Source organism: Ambystoma mexicanum, chromosome 6q (assembly GCF_040938575.1).
Source record: "Ambystoma mexicanum isolate Mex_15411 chromosome 6q, UKY_AmexF1_1, whole genome shotgun sequence".
Lineage (NCBI taxonomy): Eukaryota > Metazoa > Chordata > Amphibia > Caudata > Ambystomatidae > Ambystoma > Ambystoma mexicanum.
The window spans coordinates 28931149-28946097 of record NC_090937.1 but is presented as its reverse complement, the minus strand read 5'-3'; the positions used below and the strand labels follow the sequence as shown (position 1 = coordinate 28946097).

Below are 14949 nucleotides of genomic sequence, written 5' to 3'. Positions count from 1 at the left end.
AAAAACTAGCAGTCATGCCTTTGCACCCACAGAAGATCCTTACGAGAGGCTGACTCTTTCCTGATGATCGCCCACTGGCATCTCTGCAGCTTCCTTGCTCTGACCTCTGGAAGAAATTCCTTCCAGGCTCTTGTAGCAAATAGGACACCCAATAAATATTGGAGACCGACATGGTTCCAGATGGACATTCTTCAGATTAATCAGGAAACCCCCTTCTGTCAAAACCAGACAGGTCATCATCTGAAATAGTTTAGTCGCCCTGGCTACAGGCATGGACGGTGTGAGGAATCTGAACAATTCGTCTCTTCTCCCCCGTGGGGAGCCACCCTCTTTGGGGCAAGGGAGGTGAGCTCATTCAGCAAGACCCTCCCCAAGGGTCTGGGTAAGTGGGATTCCCACTGGGAGTGCCCCTCTCAGGGACAAGGACTACCTGTCTGATAAGGAACTCCCAGTCCAACTTACATTATCTGCCTATATGGGAACTGCAAAGACTTACTTCTGTTTTGAAACCACCAAACAGTGACAATTCTTCTTTGACTGGTGTTCAGGCGAGAACCAGCTTTACCAGAAGCCAAAGAAGGACACCCCTTGTGGTTGTGATGATGAATATAAAACCAAGAGGAACTTGAATCAGAGAAAAACTGCTATGCAGGGAGGAGCGAGAATCCTATGCAGAGGCAATCCTGGAGGGGCAGCCATTAGACCACAGAGCCAGCGGTAGCCCCCCCCCCCCCCCGCTCCCCCTCCCTATACTGTTGTTAGCAAATCGTTAGCATTTTTTTAGCTCACTAGGAACAATACCCTGGGCTATCACACTGCTATTAAAGAAAACTAATTTGGACCCAGCCAACCTGAAGAACTACCGGCCATACCTCCCAATGTCAAACTTTTGTTGAAAAGTAGGCACTGCTGGACAGTTTTTAATCAGGATTTCATCCTACGCATCGGACCAAAACGGCTTTGCTATCGGTGAACGACAAGCTGTTGGAGGTCACTGCTAAACGGGGCTTGCTCTCTAGTGACGCTGGACCAGTATGTGGCCTTCAACAGCCAATCACAAGGTCTTACTCGATTGCCTGAGAGTGCCTGGAAATGTCTCTGAACAGGCAATTAAATGGGTTGGTTCATTTCTGACCGACTGCAGTTGAAATTTGGGGGCTACACTTCTGACCCCATTGGTGTCCCACAACGATCCTCATGGTCTCCACTGCTGTTTATATATGCAACCTGTGCTGAACATTGTGAAGAGTCATGGTCTGAGCCATCATTCGTATGCCAATGACACACACAAATCTACATTAAAATTGACAATATCGAGGACACCTTTATTAAGGTTAATCAATGCCTGGAAGATACAAATAAGTGGATGCCTAAAAATCAGCTTCAGCTAAACGCAGCTAAAACTGAGCTCATGTTGTTTGGCCCTAGGCAGCTTGTTCTGGCTGCAAGGGAATCCTTTCTCCCAATTATCCGCAGTGGAGAGCTTAAATTCGTCACTAAAATTAAGAATCTAGGCTACCTGTGGCAGGAGAACCTAGGGAGAGAGGCACAGGTTGGTGCCAAAGATCATTTTTTTTCACATGCTCTTCAGGTGTTAACCCTCATTACTGAGGAGGATCATGTGGCAGTTGTGGGGGACTTGACAAACACCCACTTGGACTACTGTAAGTCTCCTGATGAGCATTCTCGGCAAACAGATTGATATAGGCTCACGAAAGCCAAAAATGCAGTGGTCAGACTAGTTGGCCTCCGCTTGGCAGAAGACTGCACTGGCTAGCAGTGGAAGAACAGTTTACATTTAAAGTGGCATGTTTGATTTTTAAATGTGTAAACTAGTTTGCCCCAGAGTACCTAAACACCAAAATGTTGTCACAATCCCTCAAGGACGCTTCATTCAGGGGACCAGTTGTTGCCGATTGACCCCCGCTCGGTATGTGTTGCCAGAGGAGATAAACGATTCGCTGTTTTCGGCACCAGACTCTGGAACAGCATACCTTTGGCGCTTAGGGGGTGTCAGACACTTACTCAGTTTCGGAAGGACCTTAAAACCTTCCTGTTTAGAAAGTAGCAGGGAGTTGTACTTCATGGTTTTTCATTCTCCTTTACCATTATTAGTTGTTCCACATCATGGCTGCTTTAATATGGAAGGCTTTCACCTCCCCTGGCTCCCCCACCCCGGAGTCCGTTAGCCTTTTTGAATCTGGCAATTTCGATTTGACCTTTTGAGTCCAATCAGAGTGCCCATTTTGGAACGTTTGTGACAAATTTGCTTTTCAAGTAGGACAGGGCAGTCCCGTGGATGCATCTGTGTGTCAGTGTCATAGCCTTAAATGCAATTCTTTCCTCAACGGCTAACCAGTGTAGATTCCTTCTATCCTCGCTTAGGTGTTCCTTTTTGGACTTCTTTTTTACAATCCTTACCGCATTACTTTGGATAGTTTGGCATTATGACCCTTATTTGCTCCCAGCTGGAGGGCACTGCCATAATCCAGCCTTGATAGGATGGTGCCTCTGGCTATTGGTGAGCAATTTTCTTCACTCGGGTAGGGTCGGATTGACTTAATGAGACGAAGGTGGTATGCGCAGTTCTGGTTTAGTTGGAGAACATGGGCTTCGGCACTCATGGATATATGATACATTACGTATTTCTGATGCTTGTATCTGCTTAGATTCACATGCTGTGCATAGGCCGACATCTAGCGGAAGCTGCGGAGTATCACAGTTTGTTTTTCGAAACTCAAAAATGGGCGTCGACACAGGGCGTGCCAGTAATACTATCCCTAGTGCGACGCCCACTGTACCCATGATCCCTCACGCGTCTAGGACCCTCAGATTGTATTTTTTCCTGACATGAGGAGTAGCGGGAGTACAGATAATCCAAGCAGATAGAAAGGTAAGACTATAGCATCCATGCGCCTTCTCTCAGAGGGGAAAAAGGGTGGGTCGCATGTGAATCCAAGCATCAGAAATACGGTTACGGTGAGTAATGTATCCCTTCTGAGGCTTGTGGAATCTGCTTAGATCACATGCTGTGCATGGATTAGCGAGCAGTGTTTGAAAAAGGGGGTGGGATGTGAGAAGGGTCATGAGCAAATAAAGGTCTTAGAATCGCTTGTCCCACTTGTGCATCTGTCTTGGAATGGGTGTCAATGCAGTAGTGCTGAGTAAAAGTGTGAATAGAGCTCCAAGTAACTGCTTTGCAAATGGTGTCAAGGGGTACATTTGAAATAAAAGCCAGAGTGGCCCCAATGCCTCTTGTAGAGTGGGCTCTTGGCGTGAAAGGCAGAGTTTTTTCAGAAAGGGAGTAACACAGCTGGATACAGTTAATAATCCACTTAGAGATGGCACCTTTAGAGACGCGATCCCCCTCTCTGCCTGTAGCTACGGAGACAAACAGCTGGTCTGTTTTCCTTAGCGGTCTGGTCTTATTTACATAGTAGAGGACCGCCCTACGCACATCTAGGGTGTGTAGTTTCACCTCAGCCGAGCTTTGTGGATCTTGGAAGAAAGCCGGAAGCTCGATGGACTGGTTCACGTGGAATTTGGAAATAAACTTAGGTGAGAACCTAGGGTGTGTGCGTAAAACCAGTTTATCTTTATGGACAGTAAAGAAGGGATCTTGCACTGACAGAGCCTGAATTTCACTGACCCTTCTTATAGATGTAATTGCTACTAAGAAGGCCGTCTTATAAGTCAGGTGTTTGAGACTGCTTTTATGCATGGGCTCCAATGGGGGGCCCATGAGTTTAGATAGCACCACGTTAAGGTCCCATCCTGGTGGTGGGTTTGAAATAGGAGGGTGAAGTCTCTTTACTCCTTCCATGAAGGCTTTAACTACTGGTACTTTCCACCACGACACCTTGTTATGGGAAGTGGTGCATGCCGACAGAGCTGCCAGGTGTACCTTCAGTGAGTTAAAAACCAGTCCTGCATCCAGCAGGTGGAGCATGTATGTAACAATAGTGGAAGGAGTGCAATCAACTGGGTTGATTTGTTTATTCTGGCACCAGATAACAAATCTCTTCCATTTGCCAAAGTAGCAGTGCTTCGTGTTTGGCTTCCTAGATTCTTTAAGGATGTCCATACACCTCTGTGGTAACTTGAGATGTCCGAACTCCAGGACCTCAGGAGCCATGCTGCCAGGTTCATTGAGTTGGGTTGAGGATGCACTGTTTGACCTTGGTGCTGGGACAGTCGATTGTACCAGGCCGGAAGTTTGATGGGTTCGCACACTGCTAATCTGCGTAAGTGTGGGAACCACGGTTGTCTCGCCCACATGGGATCAACCAGGATGAGCGCCATCGATTCTCTGTTCATCTTGTTGACCACCTTCCTGATGAGGAGCTGGGTGGAAAAGCGTACGCAAACATCCTGACCAGTTAATCCACAGAGCGTTCCCCTGGGAGTCTGGTTGGGGGAACCTGGATGCAAATCCTGGGCATTGTCGGTTTTCGCTTGTGGCGAATAGTTCTATAATGGGGAAACCCCACAGAGAAGAGATCTTCTACGACTTCTCTGTGTAGACACCATTCGTGTTCCTCTGGGAGGGGATCTCTGCTCAGAGCATGTTCCGTCCGAGTGCCCATATCCAAATTTTCTGGGCAAGCTTGGACAGATTTGGCGAACAAGTCCCTCCTTGCTTGTTCAGGTAAAACATGGCTGTAGTGCTGTCCGTCCGGATCTGCACTGACAGATTTAGCAGGTAGGGCTCGAACGCTTGAAGCGCTCTGAATACTGCCAGAAGCTCTAGCAGGTTGATGTGATTCTTGGCCACTAGGTGAGACCAGAGACCCTAAGCTGTGTGGTGGAGATGTGAGCTCCCCAGGCATGCATCGGTTGTGACTACCGCCTGTATCTCGGGATCGTAAAAGGGTTTCCCCTTGGACAGATTCTCTTGTCCACCAGTGAAGGCTTTGTACAAGTGTTGGCGAAACAACCACTAGATCGTCCCACTGACCACTTGCCCAAGACCACTGTATCACCAACCATTCCTGCATGGGACGCATGCTCAGGCGCGCGTGGGGGACCAGATAAATACATGACGCTATCATGCCCAGCAAACGCATTGCTTTGCATACCGTTATCTGGCGACCGGACTGATATTGCGGAATTTGCAGCAGTATATTCCGAATTCTTTCCTCGGAAGGAAAGGTCAACCCCTCTTGAGTGTCTAGGATAGCTCCTAGGAACTGTTTGGAGGTGCTTGGCACCAGACTTGACTTTCTCGTTTATTTAGAAGCCCAATTCGAAGAGGAGGTCAATTGTCCTTTTGTCACGCTCACCCGATTCCCACGGAGGCGCAGGTCTGGCTTCGAGTGCTGATGCTTCTTCAATGGTGAAGCGCAGGACTCTGAAGATGGACAGGAAGGGCCCCTCTACTCTGGCTTTTCTGGCTCGCAGGAATATTCCCCTGTGCGTGAAAAGGGAGTATTACCTACTGACGGAATAATGCTCAAGCCTCCCACTCCCTTCCAACCTTCCACGATTCCCCGTGAAGTCTCACCTTAGGGTCTGGAAGGATGAGTTCTCCATCCTGCTTCTGATGCAGGGGCGCGTTGAAACCCAGTTACTTCACTGAATTGAGGTTTGATGGGAGTTCAAAATAAGCTTGACTATTCAGGTGAGGCGCTGTAAGAGTTCTGTTGCAAGTTCAAAAGTTCAAGCTTAATAATAATTTTCATGGTCTTATTGCAGCAAGCGCTAACTGTCTTTTTCCCCTTAGGGGCCGGGGTTCGGAATGCCGGAGATATGGCGCCGACCCGAAGTGAAACGTGCAGTTCCAGTAAATGACAGGTAAGTTCTGGATGAGCGTTCGGGTAATGTCTTTGCATTCGCTCATTCAATGTCTGTCTTTTTTCCCCCCATAGGGGCCGGGGTCCGGAATGCCAGGAAGCGGCAGGACCCGAAATGAAATGGGAATGACCCAACAGGTAAGTCTTAGAAGGAAACTGAGCTTTTCCTATTCCCTTCCTTCTCTTTCCTTGTGTTCTGGTCTTTTTCTCTCTAGGCTCTGGGAAGTGGCTGCGGATCCGGATGATCGCTGCTGAAGATGGAGGTGCCCAGGAAAGGTGAGTGAAATGCAGCACTGCAGCGATCGAAGCGAAATGCTTCGAAAAATGATGTCTTACCTTTCAGGATCGTCGGTGTGATGTCTCAGTGATGCAGCTTTAGCAGGTAAGGTCTTCTTTCTCCCCAATTCTCTCTTATCTCCCTTTGCAGGTGACCCAGGATGCTGACAGGCGTGGCTGAAGTCCAGATGCAGGAGCCGACACGGTGAGCGTCCAGCTGCGAGGAGCAGAACAACACGAAGCGTGAGTTGCTGATCAGGCGTGGTTTAAATAGCTTTGGAAGAAGTTCCAAGTGTGTATCCTTCCACCGATCAGGTATGTATCCTTCCCCGACCACACCCAGGTGGAAAGTAGTCCCACAGGTAAAGTAGTTCCATTCAGGCCTCAAGAGGGCCCGGATGTAGCAGCATGGTCTGCATCAGGTAAGTGCACATTAAAACACTTGAACACATGTCTAGCTTTATGAGCCTGGCGCCTAAGGCGCCAGGACAGGGGTCCAACATGAGCCTGGCGCCTAAGGCGCCAGGACTGTGTCCAAAGGGCCCCAGCTTGGGCCCGCTGGTCCTTCCCTGGGGGGAATGATGCCTGCCCCTGGGGTTGCTGGGTCAGACCTGGCTCCTTGGAGGTAGGCATCATGACACCTTTGAATGTTTGTTCTGCAAATTACTGAGGTCTCCCCCGTGATGAGCCAGTCGTCCAAGTAAGGGTACACTGGGATTGCCTCCCTGCGTAGGTGTGCTGCCGCCACCGCCAGTACCTTGGTGAATACCCTTGGAGCCGAAGCTATCCCGAAGGGCAGTACCTTGAACTGGTAGTGCCGACTGTCCACCTTGAAGCGCAAGTAGTTTGTGCGCTGGGAACATGGAAATATGAAAATAGGCATCTTTCATGTCCAATGTTGCCATGTAATTCCCCCTTTTTTTTTTTTGGGGGGAGGGGAATTACCTCCTGGAGAGTAGTCATGCGAAACTTTTGGGGGCTTGACATACTTGTTTGCAGGCCGGAAGTCCAATACTGGGCGCATTGTCAAATTTTTGTTTTGGCACAAGGAAGTAAGTTGAATAAATACCCTTGTTTACCTGGCGTCCCGGGACCAGTTCTATCACGTCCTTTGCTAGCAGATTGACGATCTCCTCGAGGAGGATCTTCTGGTGGTCCAAAGAATGTATTTTTTGTCGTGGAGTATGGTTTTGGGAACGCTCTAACAGTTCTATGCCGTACCCTGCGGATACTGTGGACAGCACCCATCTGTCTGATGTGATCCCTTCCCAAGCTTGGGTGAAGTTGGAAATGCGTCCGCCTACTGGGGGTGCGCAAGAAGGGACCCTGAACGGAGCGTCACTGAGGCGTGCCGCCTCCTCTACTGGGGCTGCCTCTACCTTTACCACGTCCTCTTTTATTACCCCTGCCGTAACCCTGGGTAGGCTGTTGGTTATTATTGTTCCACGGTGTACCCTGCCCCTGTGAATAGTTCGATCCTCTCTGGGAATTTTGGCCGTGTGGGCGACGAAAATTGCCATTCCCCCCTCCGATTAGGGGGGGTGGGGGGGTTTATTGGTTAGTTGGCCTATGGATTTGAGGGTCTCATACTCGTCCTTGGCATTTTTCAGCGCGTCCTCGACCGCCTTACCCAATAACAGATCCGGCTCCACCGGTTTATCTAACAAAGATGCTTGGGTTTCAGCTTTGAATCCAGACTGCCGTAACCAAGCGTGTCTCTTGATAACAGTTTCTTCTGCTATCAATCTGCCGGCGTTATCAGCGGCATCAAAGGTTGCTTTTAAAATGCAACCGGACACAGCTCTTCCCTCTGCCGAAACTCGTGCCAACTGGCTCTTTAAGGGTTCTGGGGCAGAGTCTACGAGTGCCGCGACTTCTTCCCACTGATGGCAGTTGTAGCTGGCCAACAGGGTGGTGGAGTTGGCAATCCTTGCCTGGTAGGCGGAAGTGGAGGCTACTTTCCTGCCCAAACCATACAGTTTCTTGCTCTCCTTGTCAGGAGGAGCTTCGGACGATGACAAGGGTGTTTCAGCCCTCTTACGGGTGTTTGTAACAACCAGGGAGTCTGGCTTCAGATGTCCCCTTATATACAGTGGGTCTGATTGGGCTGCCCTGAAAAGTTTCTCAATCCTGGGGTTCACTGCCCTGGTGAGGTTAGGATTTACAAGTGAAGGGTCTATTCTTCTCTGAATAGACTTAAGGATAGGGATGGCCTGAGCAACAGGCCTCCTTTCTCCCACTAACTCCTCGGCAAAGTCCCTCTCCTCTTGAGCACCCTGGGTGTCAATGTGGAAATGTTCTGCTGCTCGAGACAGTTGGTTGTTGACAGGGGAGTTGGTAACTGGAGGTTCCTTCTCTACCGGGGAATCTACTCTGTAGGTTTCAGGGTCTTACTCTTCCTGGTCCTCATCATCCCCATAGTAGCCCGTACTAGTTTGCTCTTCCAACATGCCCAAATCTGGATCCTCACAAAAGAATGTCTCTCCTTGATACTGAGAGTAGGGGTCCGAAGACTGTGTTGGTGTTTCAAACCGGGACTTTTTACTTGGAGGTATTGGATCCTTAGAGCCCGAGAGTGCTGACCCGTCGGGAGTATAAGAGAGAAAGTGTTTTTTTGCGTAAAAATCTGCCAATGACATCCTTGACATGACTTTCTATGTCATCACTAGACCATTCTCTATAACTGGGAAGGACTCTTTCTGGAAGTTTCTCTGACTTATCCTGACTAGACTTGCTGGTCTGAGCAGGGGTCTTTGTGATAGCAGATGATTTGGACCAGTCTGTCGGTTTATGAGGAGTGGAAAGAGGCTGAGGCTGCTTCCTTTGTTGTTTTTCCCCCTCCCCGTGAGTGGAAGAGTGTTTTCCCTGCTTTTTCGCCCCTTCGGAGCCTTTCGACGCCTGGCGTCGAGGTTCGGGGGTAGTGTCCCTATCCTTCGAACGTGGAGGTAGGGGCTCGGGAGCCGCCGTAACGCGGTCTGCGGGCGCTGACTCCTGGAGTGCAATCTGGGTATGGAAGTCGGCTTCGTCCTCCGACGATTGAACTTTCGTTACCTTGGGGAGCGAGGCACTCTTGGCAACAGTGGATGATTGCCTGGAGTCATGCGGCGATCTAGATCGAGAACGCCGAGAGGACGCCAATTCGGACCGTTCTCTATGTGCCTCTTTCCGAGAACTCGACGTGCGCGTCGAGTACCAGCTGGACTTCATGTGTTTTGTGGAAGTGCTGTGGGCAGCGCTTGTGTCGCCGGGGGTCTTCCCCCATAGCCGCCCTGCCAGACGACCTTCCGAGGTCGGGGACTTGCGCTCGGCTGTCTTTCAATGCCATATTGCCCTCGCCGTCCGAAAGCACGGCGTTGCTGCCATCGCTGAGCGCCCTCCGCTGCCATGGCCTCCTGACGCCTGGCGTGATGGGCCCAACGCTTGATCGAACGGTCCTTAAGTGTTTTTGGTTTAAACCTACTACACGCTCTGCAGTTCACCTCGGGGTGGTCCCTTGGCAAGCTGAAATTGCACGTGGCGGCCTGTCGACCCAGGGGTACTTGCGGTTGTACTTGGGGCAGAATTAGAAAGGGGTACCCTCCATACGCACCTTGTGGCAGCGGGCTGGTAAGTGTAGGAATATATAAGAATGTACCTATATACCAAAAGAGTGTAGAGTATGTCCACCCCCCCACTCTCCCTACTTGTAGGGCCAAGGCCAGAGGCCTTCCAAGGCCCGGGCAGAGGCCTTCCGAGGCCCAAATCCGTCGGGCAGCTGTCGAATTCTTCTCCGGGCCGGCGTCGAGTGTGAAAGTTCAGTGACTCGACGTTGGGGTGGAGAAATGGGTAAATAACAATATTTAGCAAAAGCCATTGCTAAGGCTAGGGAACTCCGCAAAATGCTTCCGACCAGTATGGCGGAAAAAAACAATCTGAGGGTCCTAGACGCGTGTGGGATCATGGGTACAGTGGATGTCACACTAGGGATAGTATTACTGGCACGCCCTGTGTCCACACCCATTTTCGAGTTTCAAAAAACAAACTAATAAACCGCAGCTTCAACTAGATGTCGGCCTATGCACACCATGTGATCTAAGCAAGAGCTACAACCTCCTCCTTTTGGCACCAAGTCAGCATTGCCTCTCATAAATACCTCCCCCCGCCCCCCCAATCCCCAAGAAGCGCCCCGAAAAATAGGCATGCTCTCGGCTTAAAGCAGTTCAGTCTCATTGATCTCAATGATCCCACATATCTTTTCATATTTCACAGCTGTGCCTCTATTCAGAGCCGTCAGCTTCTAGATTACCACCACCAGCCACAGTCTGTGCAGCCCCTGTCCCAGCAAGGGAGGTTCCCTCTTGGCTCAAATTGAGGTTATCGTTAGTTGGGCAGATAACACCATAGCCTTAATCAGGCTGATCTGCACTTGGGAGTTCCTCCCACTCCCCTGTCTCATAGCCCCAACAAAATAAAGCCTGCTGTGAGTTTGCAATGATCCCTCCAATTTCACAGATTAACTCCTCAATAGCATGCCATAACTCGACCAGCTCCGGGCAGATCCCAATGAGTCAACATGCAATCATGGACAAACCCCCTCCAGCATGTTTTGTCTCCATCTGACTTGGACTGATCTGGTGTGTAATAACACCCATGTATTAGCTATGCTGCGTGGAAATGGATTCTTACCTCGCTGAACGAAATATGGTTTCCCACTCCCTTGGGATGATGGACCTTCCCAGCTCCTCCTACCCCTTTTGTTTAAACAGACAATCTTGCCCCTCCTGGGATTCAGATATACATCTGGAGATGCTCCCATCAAACCCCTCGTGCCCTCCGCCACTTGAAGTGTTTTCTCCAATATTATAATAACTGCACTTGTATCGCCGATTTTCACACTAGGATCATGCAACAAGTGTCTCAGCTGCTGGTATCAAAGCCCATCTCACTCTTTTAGGGCAAACTGCTCTTACCCTCTCCAAACATTATTTCGCATCCCCCGCACCATGTCTGACAATGTGATAGTCACTCGTTTTGTTCCTCCCCTACCTTTCTGCACCCCTCTCCCTTACCTCTTGTTTTTTTTCCAGCTCTACCAGGAATGTCGTCAGGCCTAGTACGGTAGTCACCGGTCTGTTTCCATTTCCTTCCCACTCTCCGGCTCCCTTCCTTTTCTATGTTTTAGCTCTTGCACTATCTGAAATGTTTTCAGGCCGAGTACGATAGTTAATTTCACATCCTTACTGTTCATGGCCTGTAAGAATGTCATTGTTTTTCCCCTTGTTCCCTCCTTTGCCTTGAAGCGCTTTGAAACACATTGTGTATAGGCGCTATATAAATAAACTATCATATCATTCCAATCCCCCTTCCGCTGCCAGGTCTCAAATCCTCTCTTTAAGAGTTGGTGTGAAGTCCCCATTACAGTGAAGGGTTACAGGAATGTGATTAGATTACCTTTCTTATGCAGCATGTCCCATGCTTTCAGCGTCCCCTTGGAGAGAACATTTAAATCCAGCCCCCTGGCTCTCTGTTGCGCATTTAGCCAGGGCTGCTTCCAAAGAGGCTGTCCTGCTATGGCCTGTTAAAACATGAACCAGTGCTGCTCAGAGTAAGGCTGCTGCCACTCAGCTATCTGGGCGGCAAGATAATCATTCAAAACATCTGGGCACGATTAACCACCCCTTGGCATTAGAGGCCACCATCCGTCTCGTACTTGTACGTGCCCTAGATCCTCCACATCTGAACTCTAGAATGGATTTCTGCAGCTCCTCATCAACGTCCGGTTTGTGAGTGGCATGTTTAGAATAGACTAACAGCCTAGGCAATACATTCATTTTGACCAAACCTGGTCTTTCCTAGCCATTTCATAAACAGCCCACTCCATCTACACAGGTCCGGCTGAATTTCGCCATCTAGGGAGGGGTAGTTGGCCCATTCAAGATAATTTCCCTCCTCGTTATATTGACTCCCTAGATATCTCAGGGTCCCCCGTGACAACCCGTGCTGAATTCCCTAAAGCGTAGAATCCGTTCCTCGTCGTGTTCAGAATTTCCAATCTTGGAATATTAAGCTTAAGCCAAAGTCTGCATCAAAGCCAATTTTTTCTTCCATTGCCGCTGCAACAGATTCAGTCGGATCCGCGAGTGATAAAATCTCATCAGCAAATAGGCTGATTTGATATTCTCCCTTTCCCACTTTGATCCCTCTAATTCGGTACGATTTCTGTACCCCCCCTCTGCAAAGTGCTCCATCACCAAAGCCAACAGGATGGGGACAACGGACACCCCTGCACGGTGTGTCCCTCCCCAGGGAGATCATACTGGTGGGTTCCCCCATTTCTAGCTTTAGGAGAATTATAGTTCACCAGAATCAGAATAATGTTGGGCCCAGTCCCACTTTCCCCAAGAATCAGCATCAAGGAGGACCAGTCCGCCCGTTAACCTTTTCGGTATTGACCTCTATTCACCCTCTCTGTTAACAGTGTCATTCTCCTGATGTCAGCTGTAAAGCCAGTTGGCCCAGGTCAATCAGTGATTGCATAAAAGGGCCCTAGCCTATTGGTTCAAATGTTGGTATAAATCTTCACATCGAGTAATGCAATGGGTCTATAGCATTCACATTTAGAAGCATTCTTCCCCAGTTTCAGAATCAAGACTATCTAGGATCTAGGTTTGTTATCTAATGTGGCAGCTTGTGGTTAGCATTGGTCGAGTAGTAGAATGGGAGTAGTCTCTTCAAGCAAGTCTGTAAATCTGAGTTTAAAGGGGAGGAAGAAAGGAACTCTTTAAGATTAAGGATATGCTCCTAGCAAATTACTTTATTAATCTGGTCTAAAAAGGTCCTGAGGAAGCAGTTCATTTTAAACCATATATCAACATCATTAATTGCCCTTAAATGAGCAGATTATCCTTGAATAAGGGTAGACCTTTCTGTATTGCACACATAATGTATTCATGGAGTTATGAAAATATTATTAGGGCCCAGGCTAGTCATTTAATAACCAGTACTAGTAGCCTGGAGCTGCAATGTAGTTTCTCATGCCTCAGCTGCATTTATAAGATGGCTGGGTGATGGAGAGGGCAGGTACATCTAACAGCAGGGCATTTCATATAAATATATAGAGAGATAAGGGGCTAGCTTTAGGAAACCGTCATAGTGTTAGCCCTTGTGCAAACACTTCTTGAAAGAATGGTTTTTGCTCCCTAGTGGCAATTGCTATTGCACGGTGCTCCGACACTCCGTTTTGCTTCAGGTGCAAATAAGTACTGCGTCTAACTTAACTTTAGATAGTGTAAACGGCAAACCACAAATATACGCAACACGATAAGGGCAGTATCCAGTGTAAGGACAAGTGATGACAAACGCTGCATTAATAGATGTTAATAGCACCTTGCTTACTGGTACTCGTTTCAATGACCACAGACGTATCAAAGACTGGATTAGCTGGCTTTTAATTAAAAGGTGCGTTTGATCGGCAAGTTACACAAGCTATGTGCAGCTGTCGCGTTAACTCACTGAGCCATTAGACCAGTAAATCTTTCTTTGCTAAAATAAGCGCAAAGTTAGCCTTGGGAGATAGCACCTAACGGCTCTGTGCAGCTCGAAAATCTAGGTCTAGTCAAATCGCAAGCTGTCAGCAGTGCAGCAATTAGAACATTGTGTGCAATTTCTTTCACGTTTTACTTTTGACAGGTTCATAGTTGCATCACTAATCGGGAGCCCACAATGCTGCACCACAGCAAATTTATAATATTAATTTAAACATAAAAGCCTCCCAAACACAGCAGTGAAGCAATGAATAATCCGCCTCACTAGCTTGAGAAGGGTTTAGATTCTATTAAAGACAAAGAGGCGAGTATTATGCAATATCATCTTTACTAACACCACAGAAGCAAAGAAAAACAAACTTAAAAGTCCAAATTAAGTTACGTTTTAAGACAAAGTTAATGTAACAACATAAGTCCATACGGAAAACCCCAAGCCAAGATGGTGGACAGGTCAAGCCCCACGAGCAACAAATAGGCAGGCAGGCCACACCACATACGTCCCTCCAACGATGACGTCCTTTTCTGCAGATGCCTCAAGGCAAACGCCATCCTGACGGTCAATCATCGCCACCCCTGAAACAAACCAGAAACTGAAAATGGAAGCCTACTTGCCCGACAGCAACCCTCGAAATTTCTGCGACCTGGTGACTGGGATGCACCTCAAGAAGCTGCAAGAAACAAAGAACAGAAAGGATGGATGGATGATACTCTCCTGTCTTTAATAAAATCTAAACCCCCTTCATACGGGTGTGGGGGATTATTCATTCTATTTCAAGACACAAGGCTTCATATTATGCAAGTTTAAAGGCCTTGCATAGCATCAATAGCAACATGCTCAATATGCTTATGATAAAATGTCTTTAAAGTAGACTTAGGACCAATCGACTGCTTTTAAAATGTGTTGCAAACTTCCCCACACGAAAGCCGCTTTTGCGTCCATGGCGCCCCTTACTGAACGTGCACCGAACCAAGAGGTATCAATGCAGGCCTCCCTCATGACCCACCTTAACCATCTTCCTAAGTGGCTGGGGAAACAGGTGTACGAGGCTTACGTTAAGAAATGAGCAGCTGAGGGAAGCCCGGAGCTCTAAGCTCCACAGTTTTTTGTTCAAAACATGAACCAAAAATGTGATCCTCGGAAAGAGGGATAAGAAACTGAAGCGATCATACATTTAGTTCTCCTAGAAACTTTACCCTTCCTGAGGGGAATACACCCTATTATCCAAAGCCCAGATATCTGAAACCCTCTTAATAAAAATAAAGAATATAATGGTTGGAAAAAAGCTGTTGAGACAAACACTCATTGTCAGGCCAAGACTGAAATAACCTTAACACCAAGTTAACATCCCACAAGACTG

The 14949-nt window shown here is 48.2% G+C and overlaps 1 protein-coding gene across 4 annotated transcripts in view; it reads right to left on the bottom strand.

The window, feature by feature from the left end:
* The window catches only part of CDS1 (CDP-diacylglycerol synthase 1), an 865373-nt gene that overhangs the window by 822486 nt on the left and 27938 nt on the right, over positions 1–14949 (bottom strand). Inside the window, exon 2 of one of the 4 annotated variants that reach the window (XM_069630400.1) lies at positions 14204–14259. The exons of 2 other annotated variants lie outside the window; for them this stretch is intronic. The gene's annotated coding sequence lies outside the window, so the exon portion shown is untranslated. Of the gene's footprint in view, positions 1–14199; positions 14260–14949 lie in introns of all 4 variants that reach the window. One more of the 4 variants, XM_069630402.1, reaches the window with a different exon arrangement.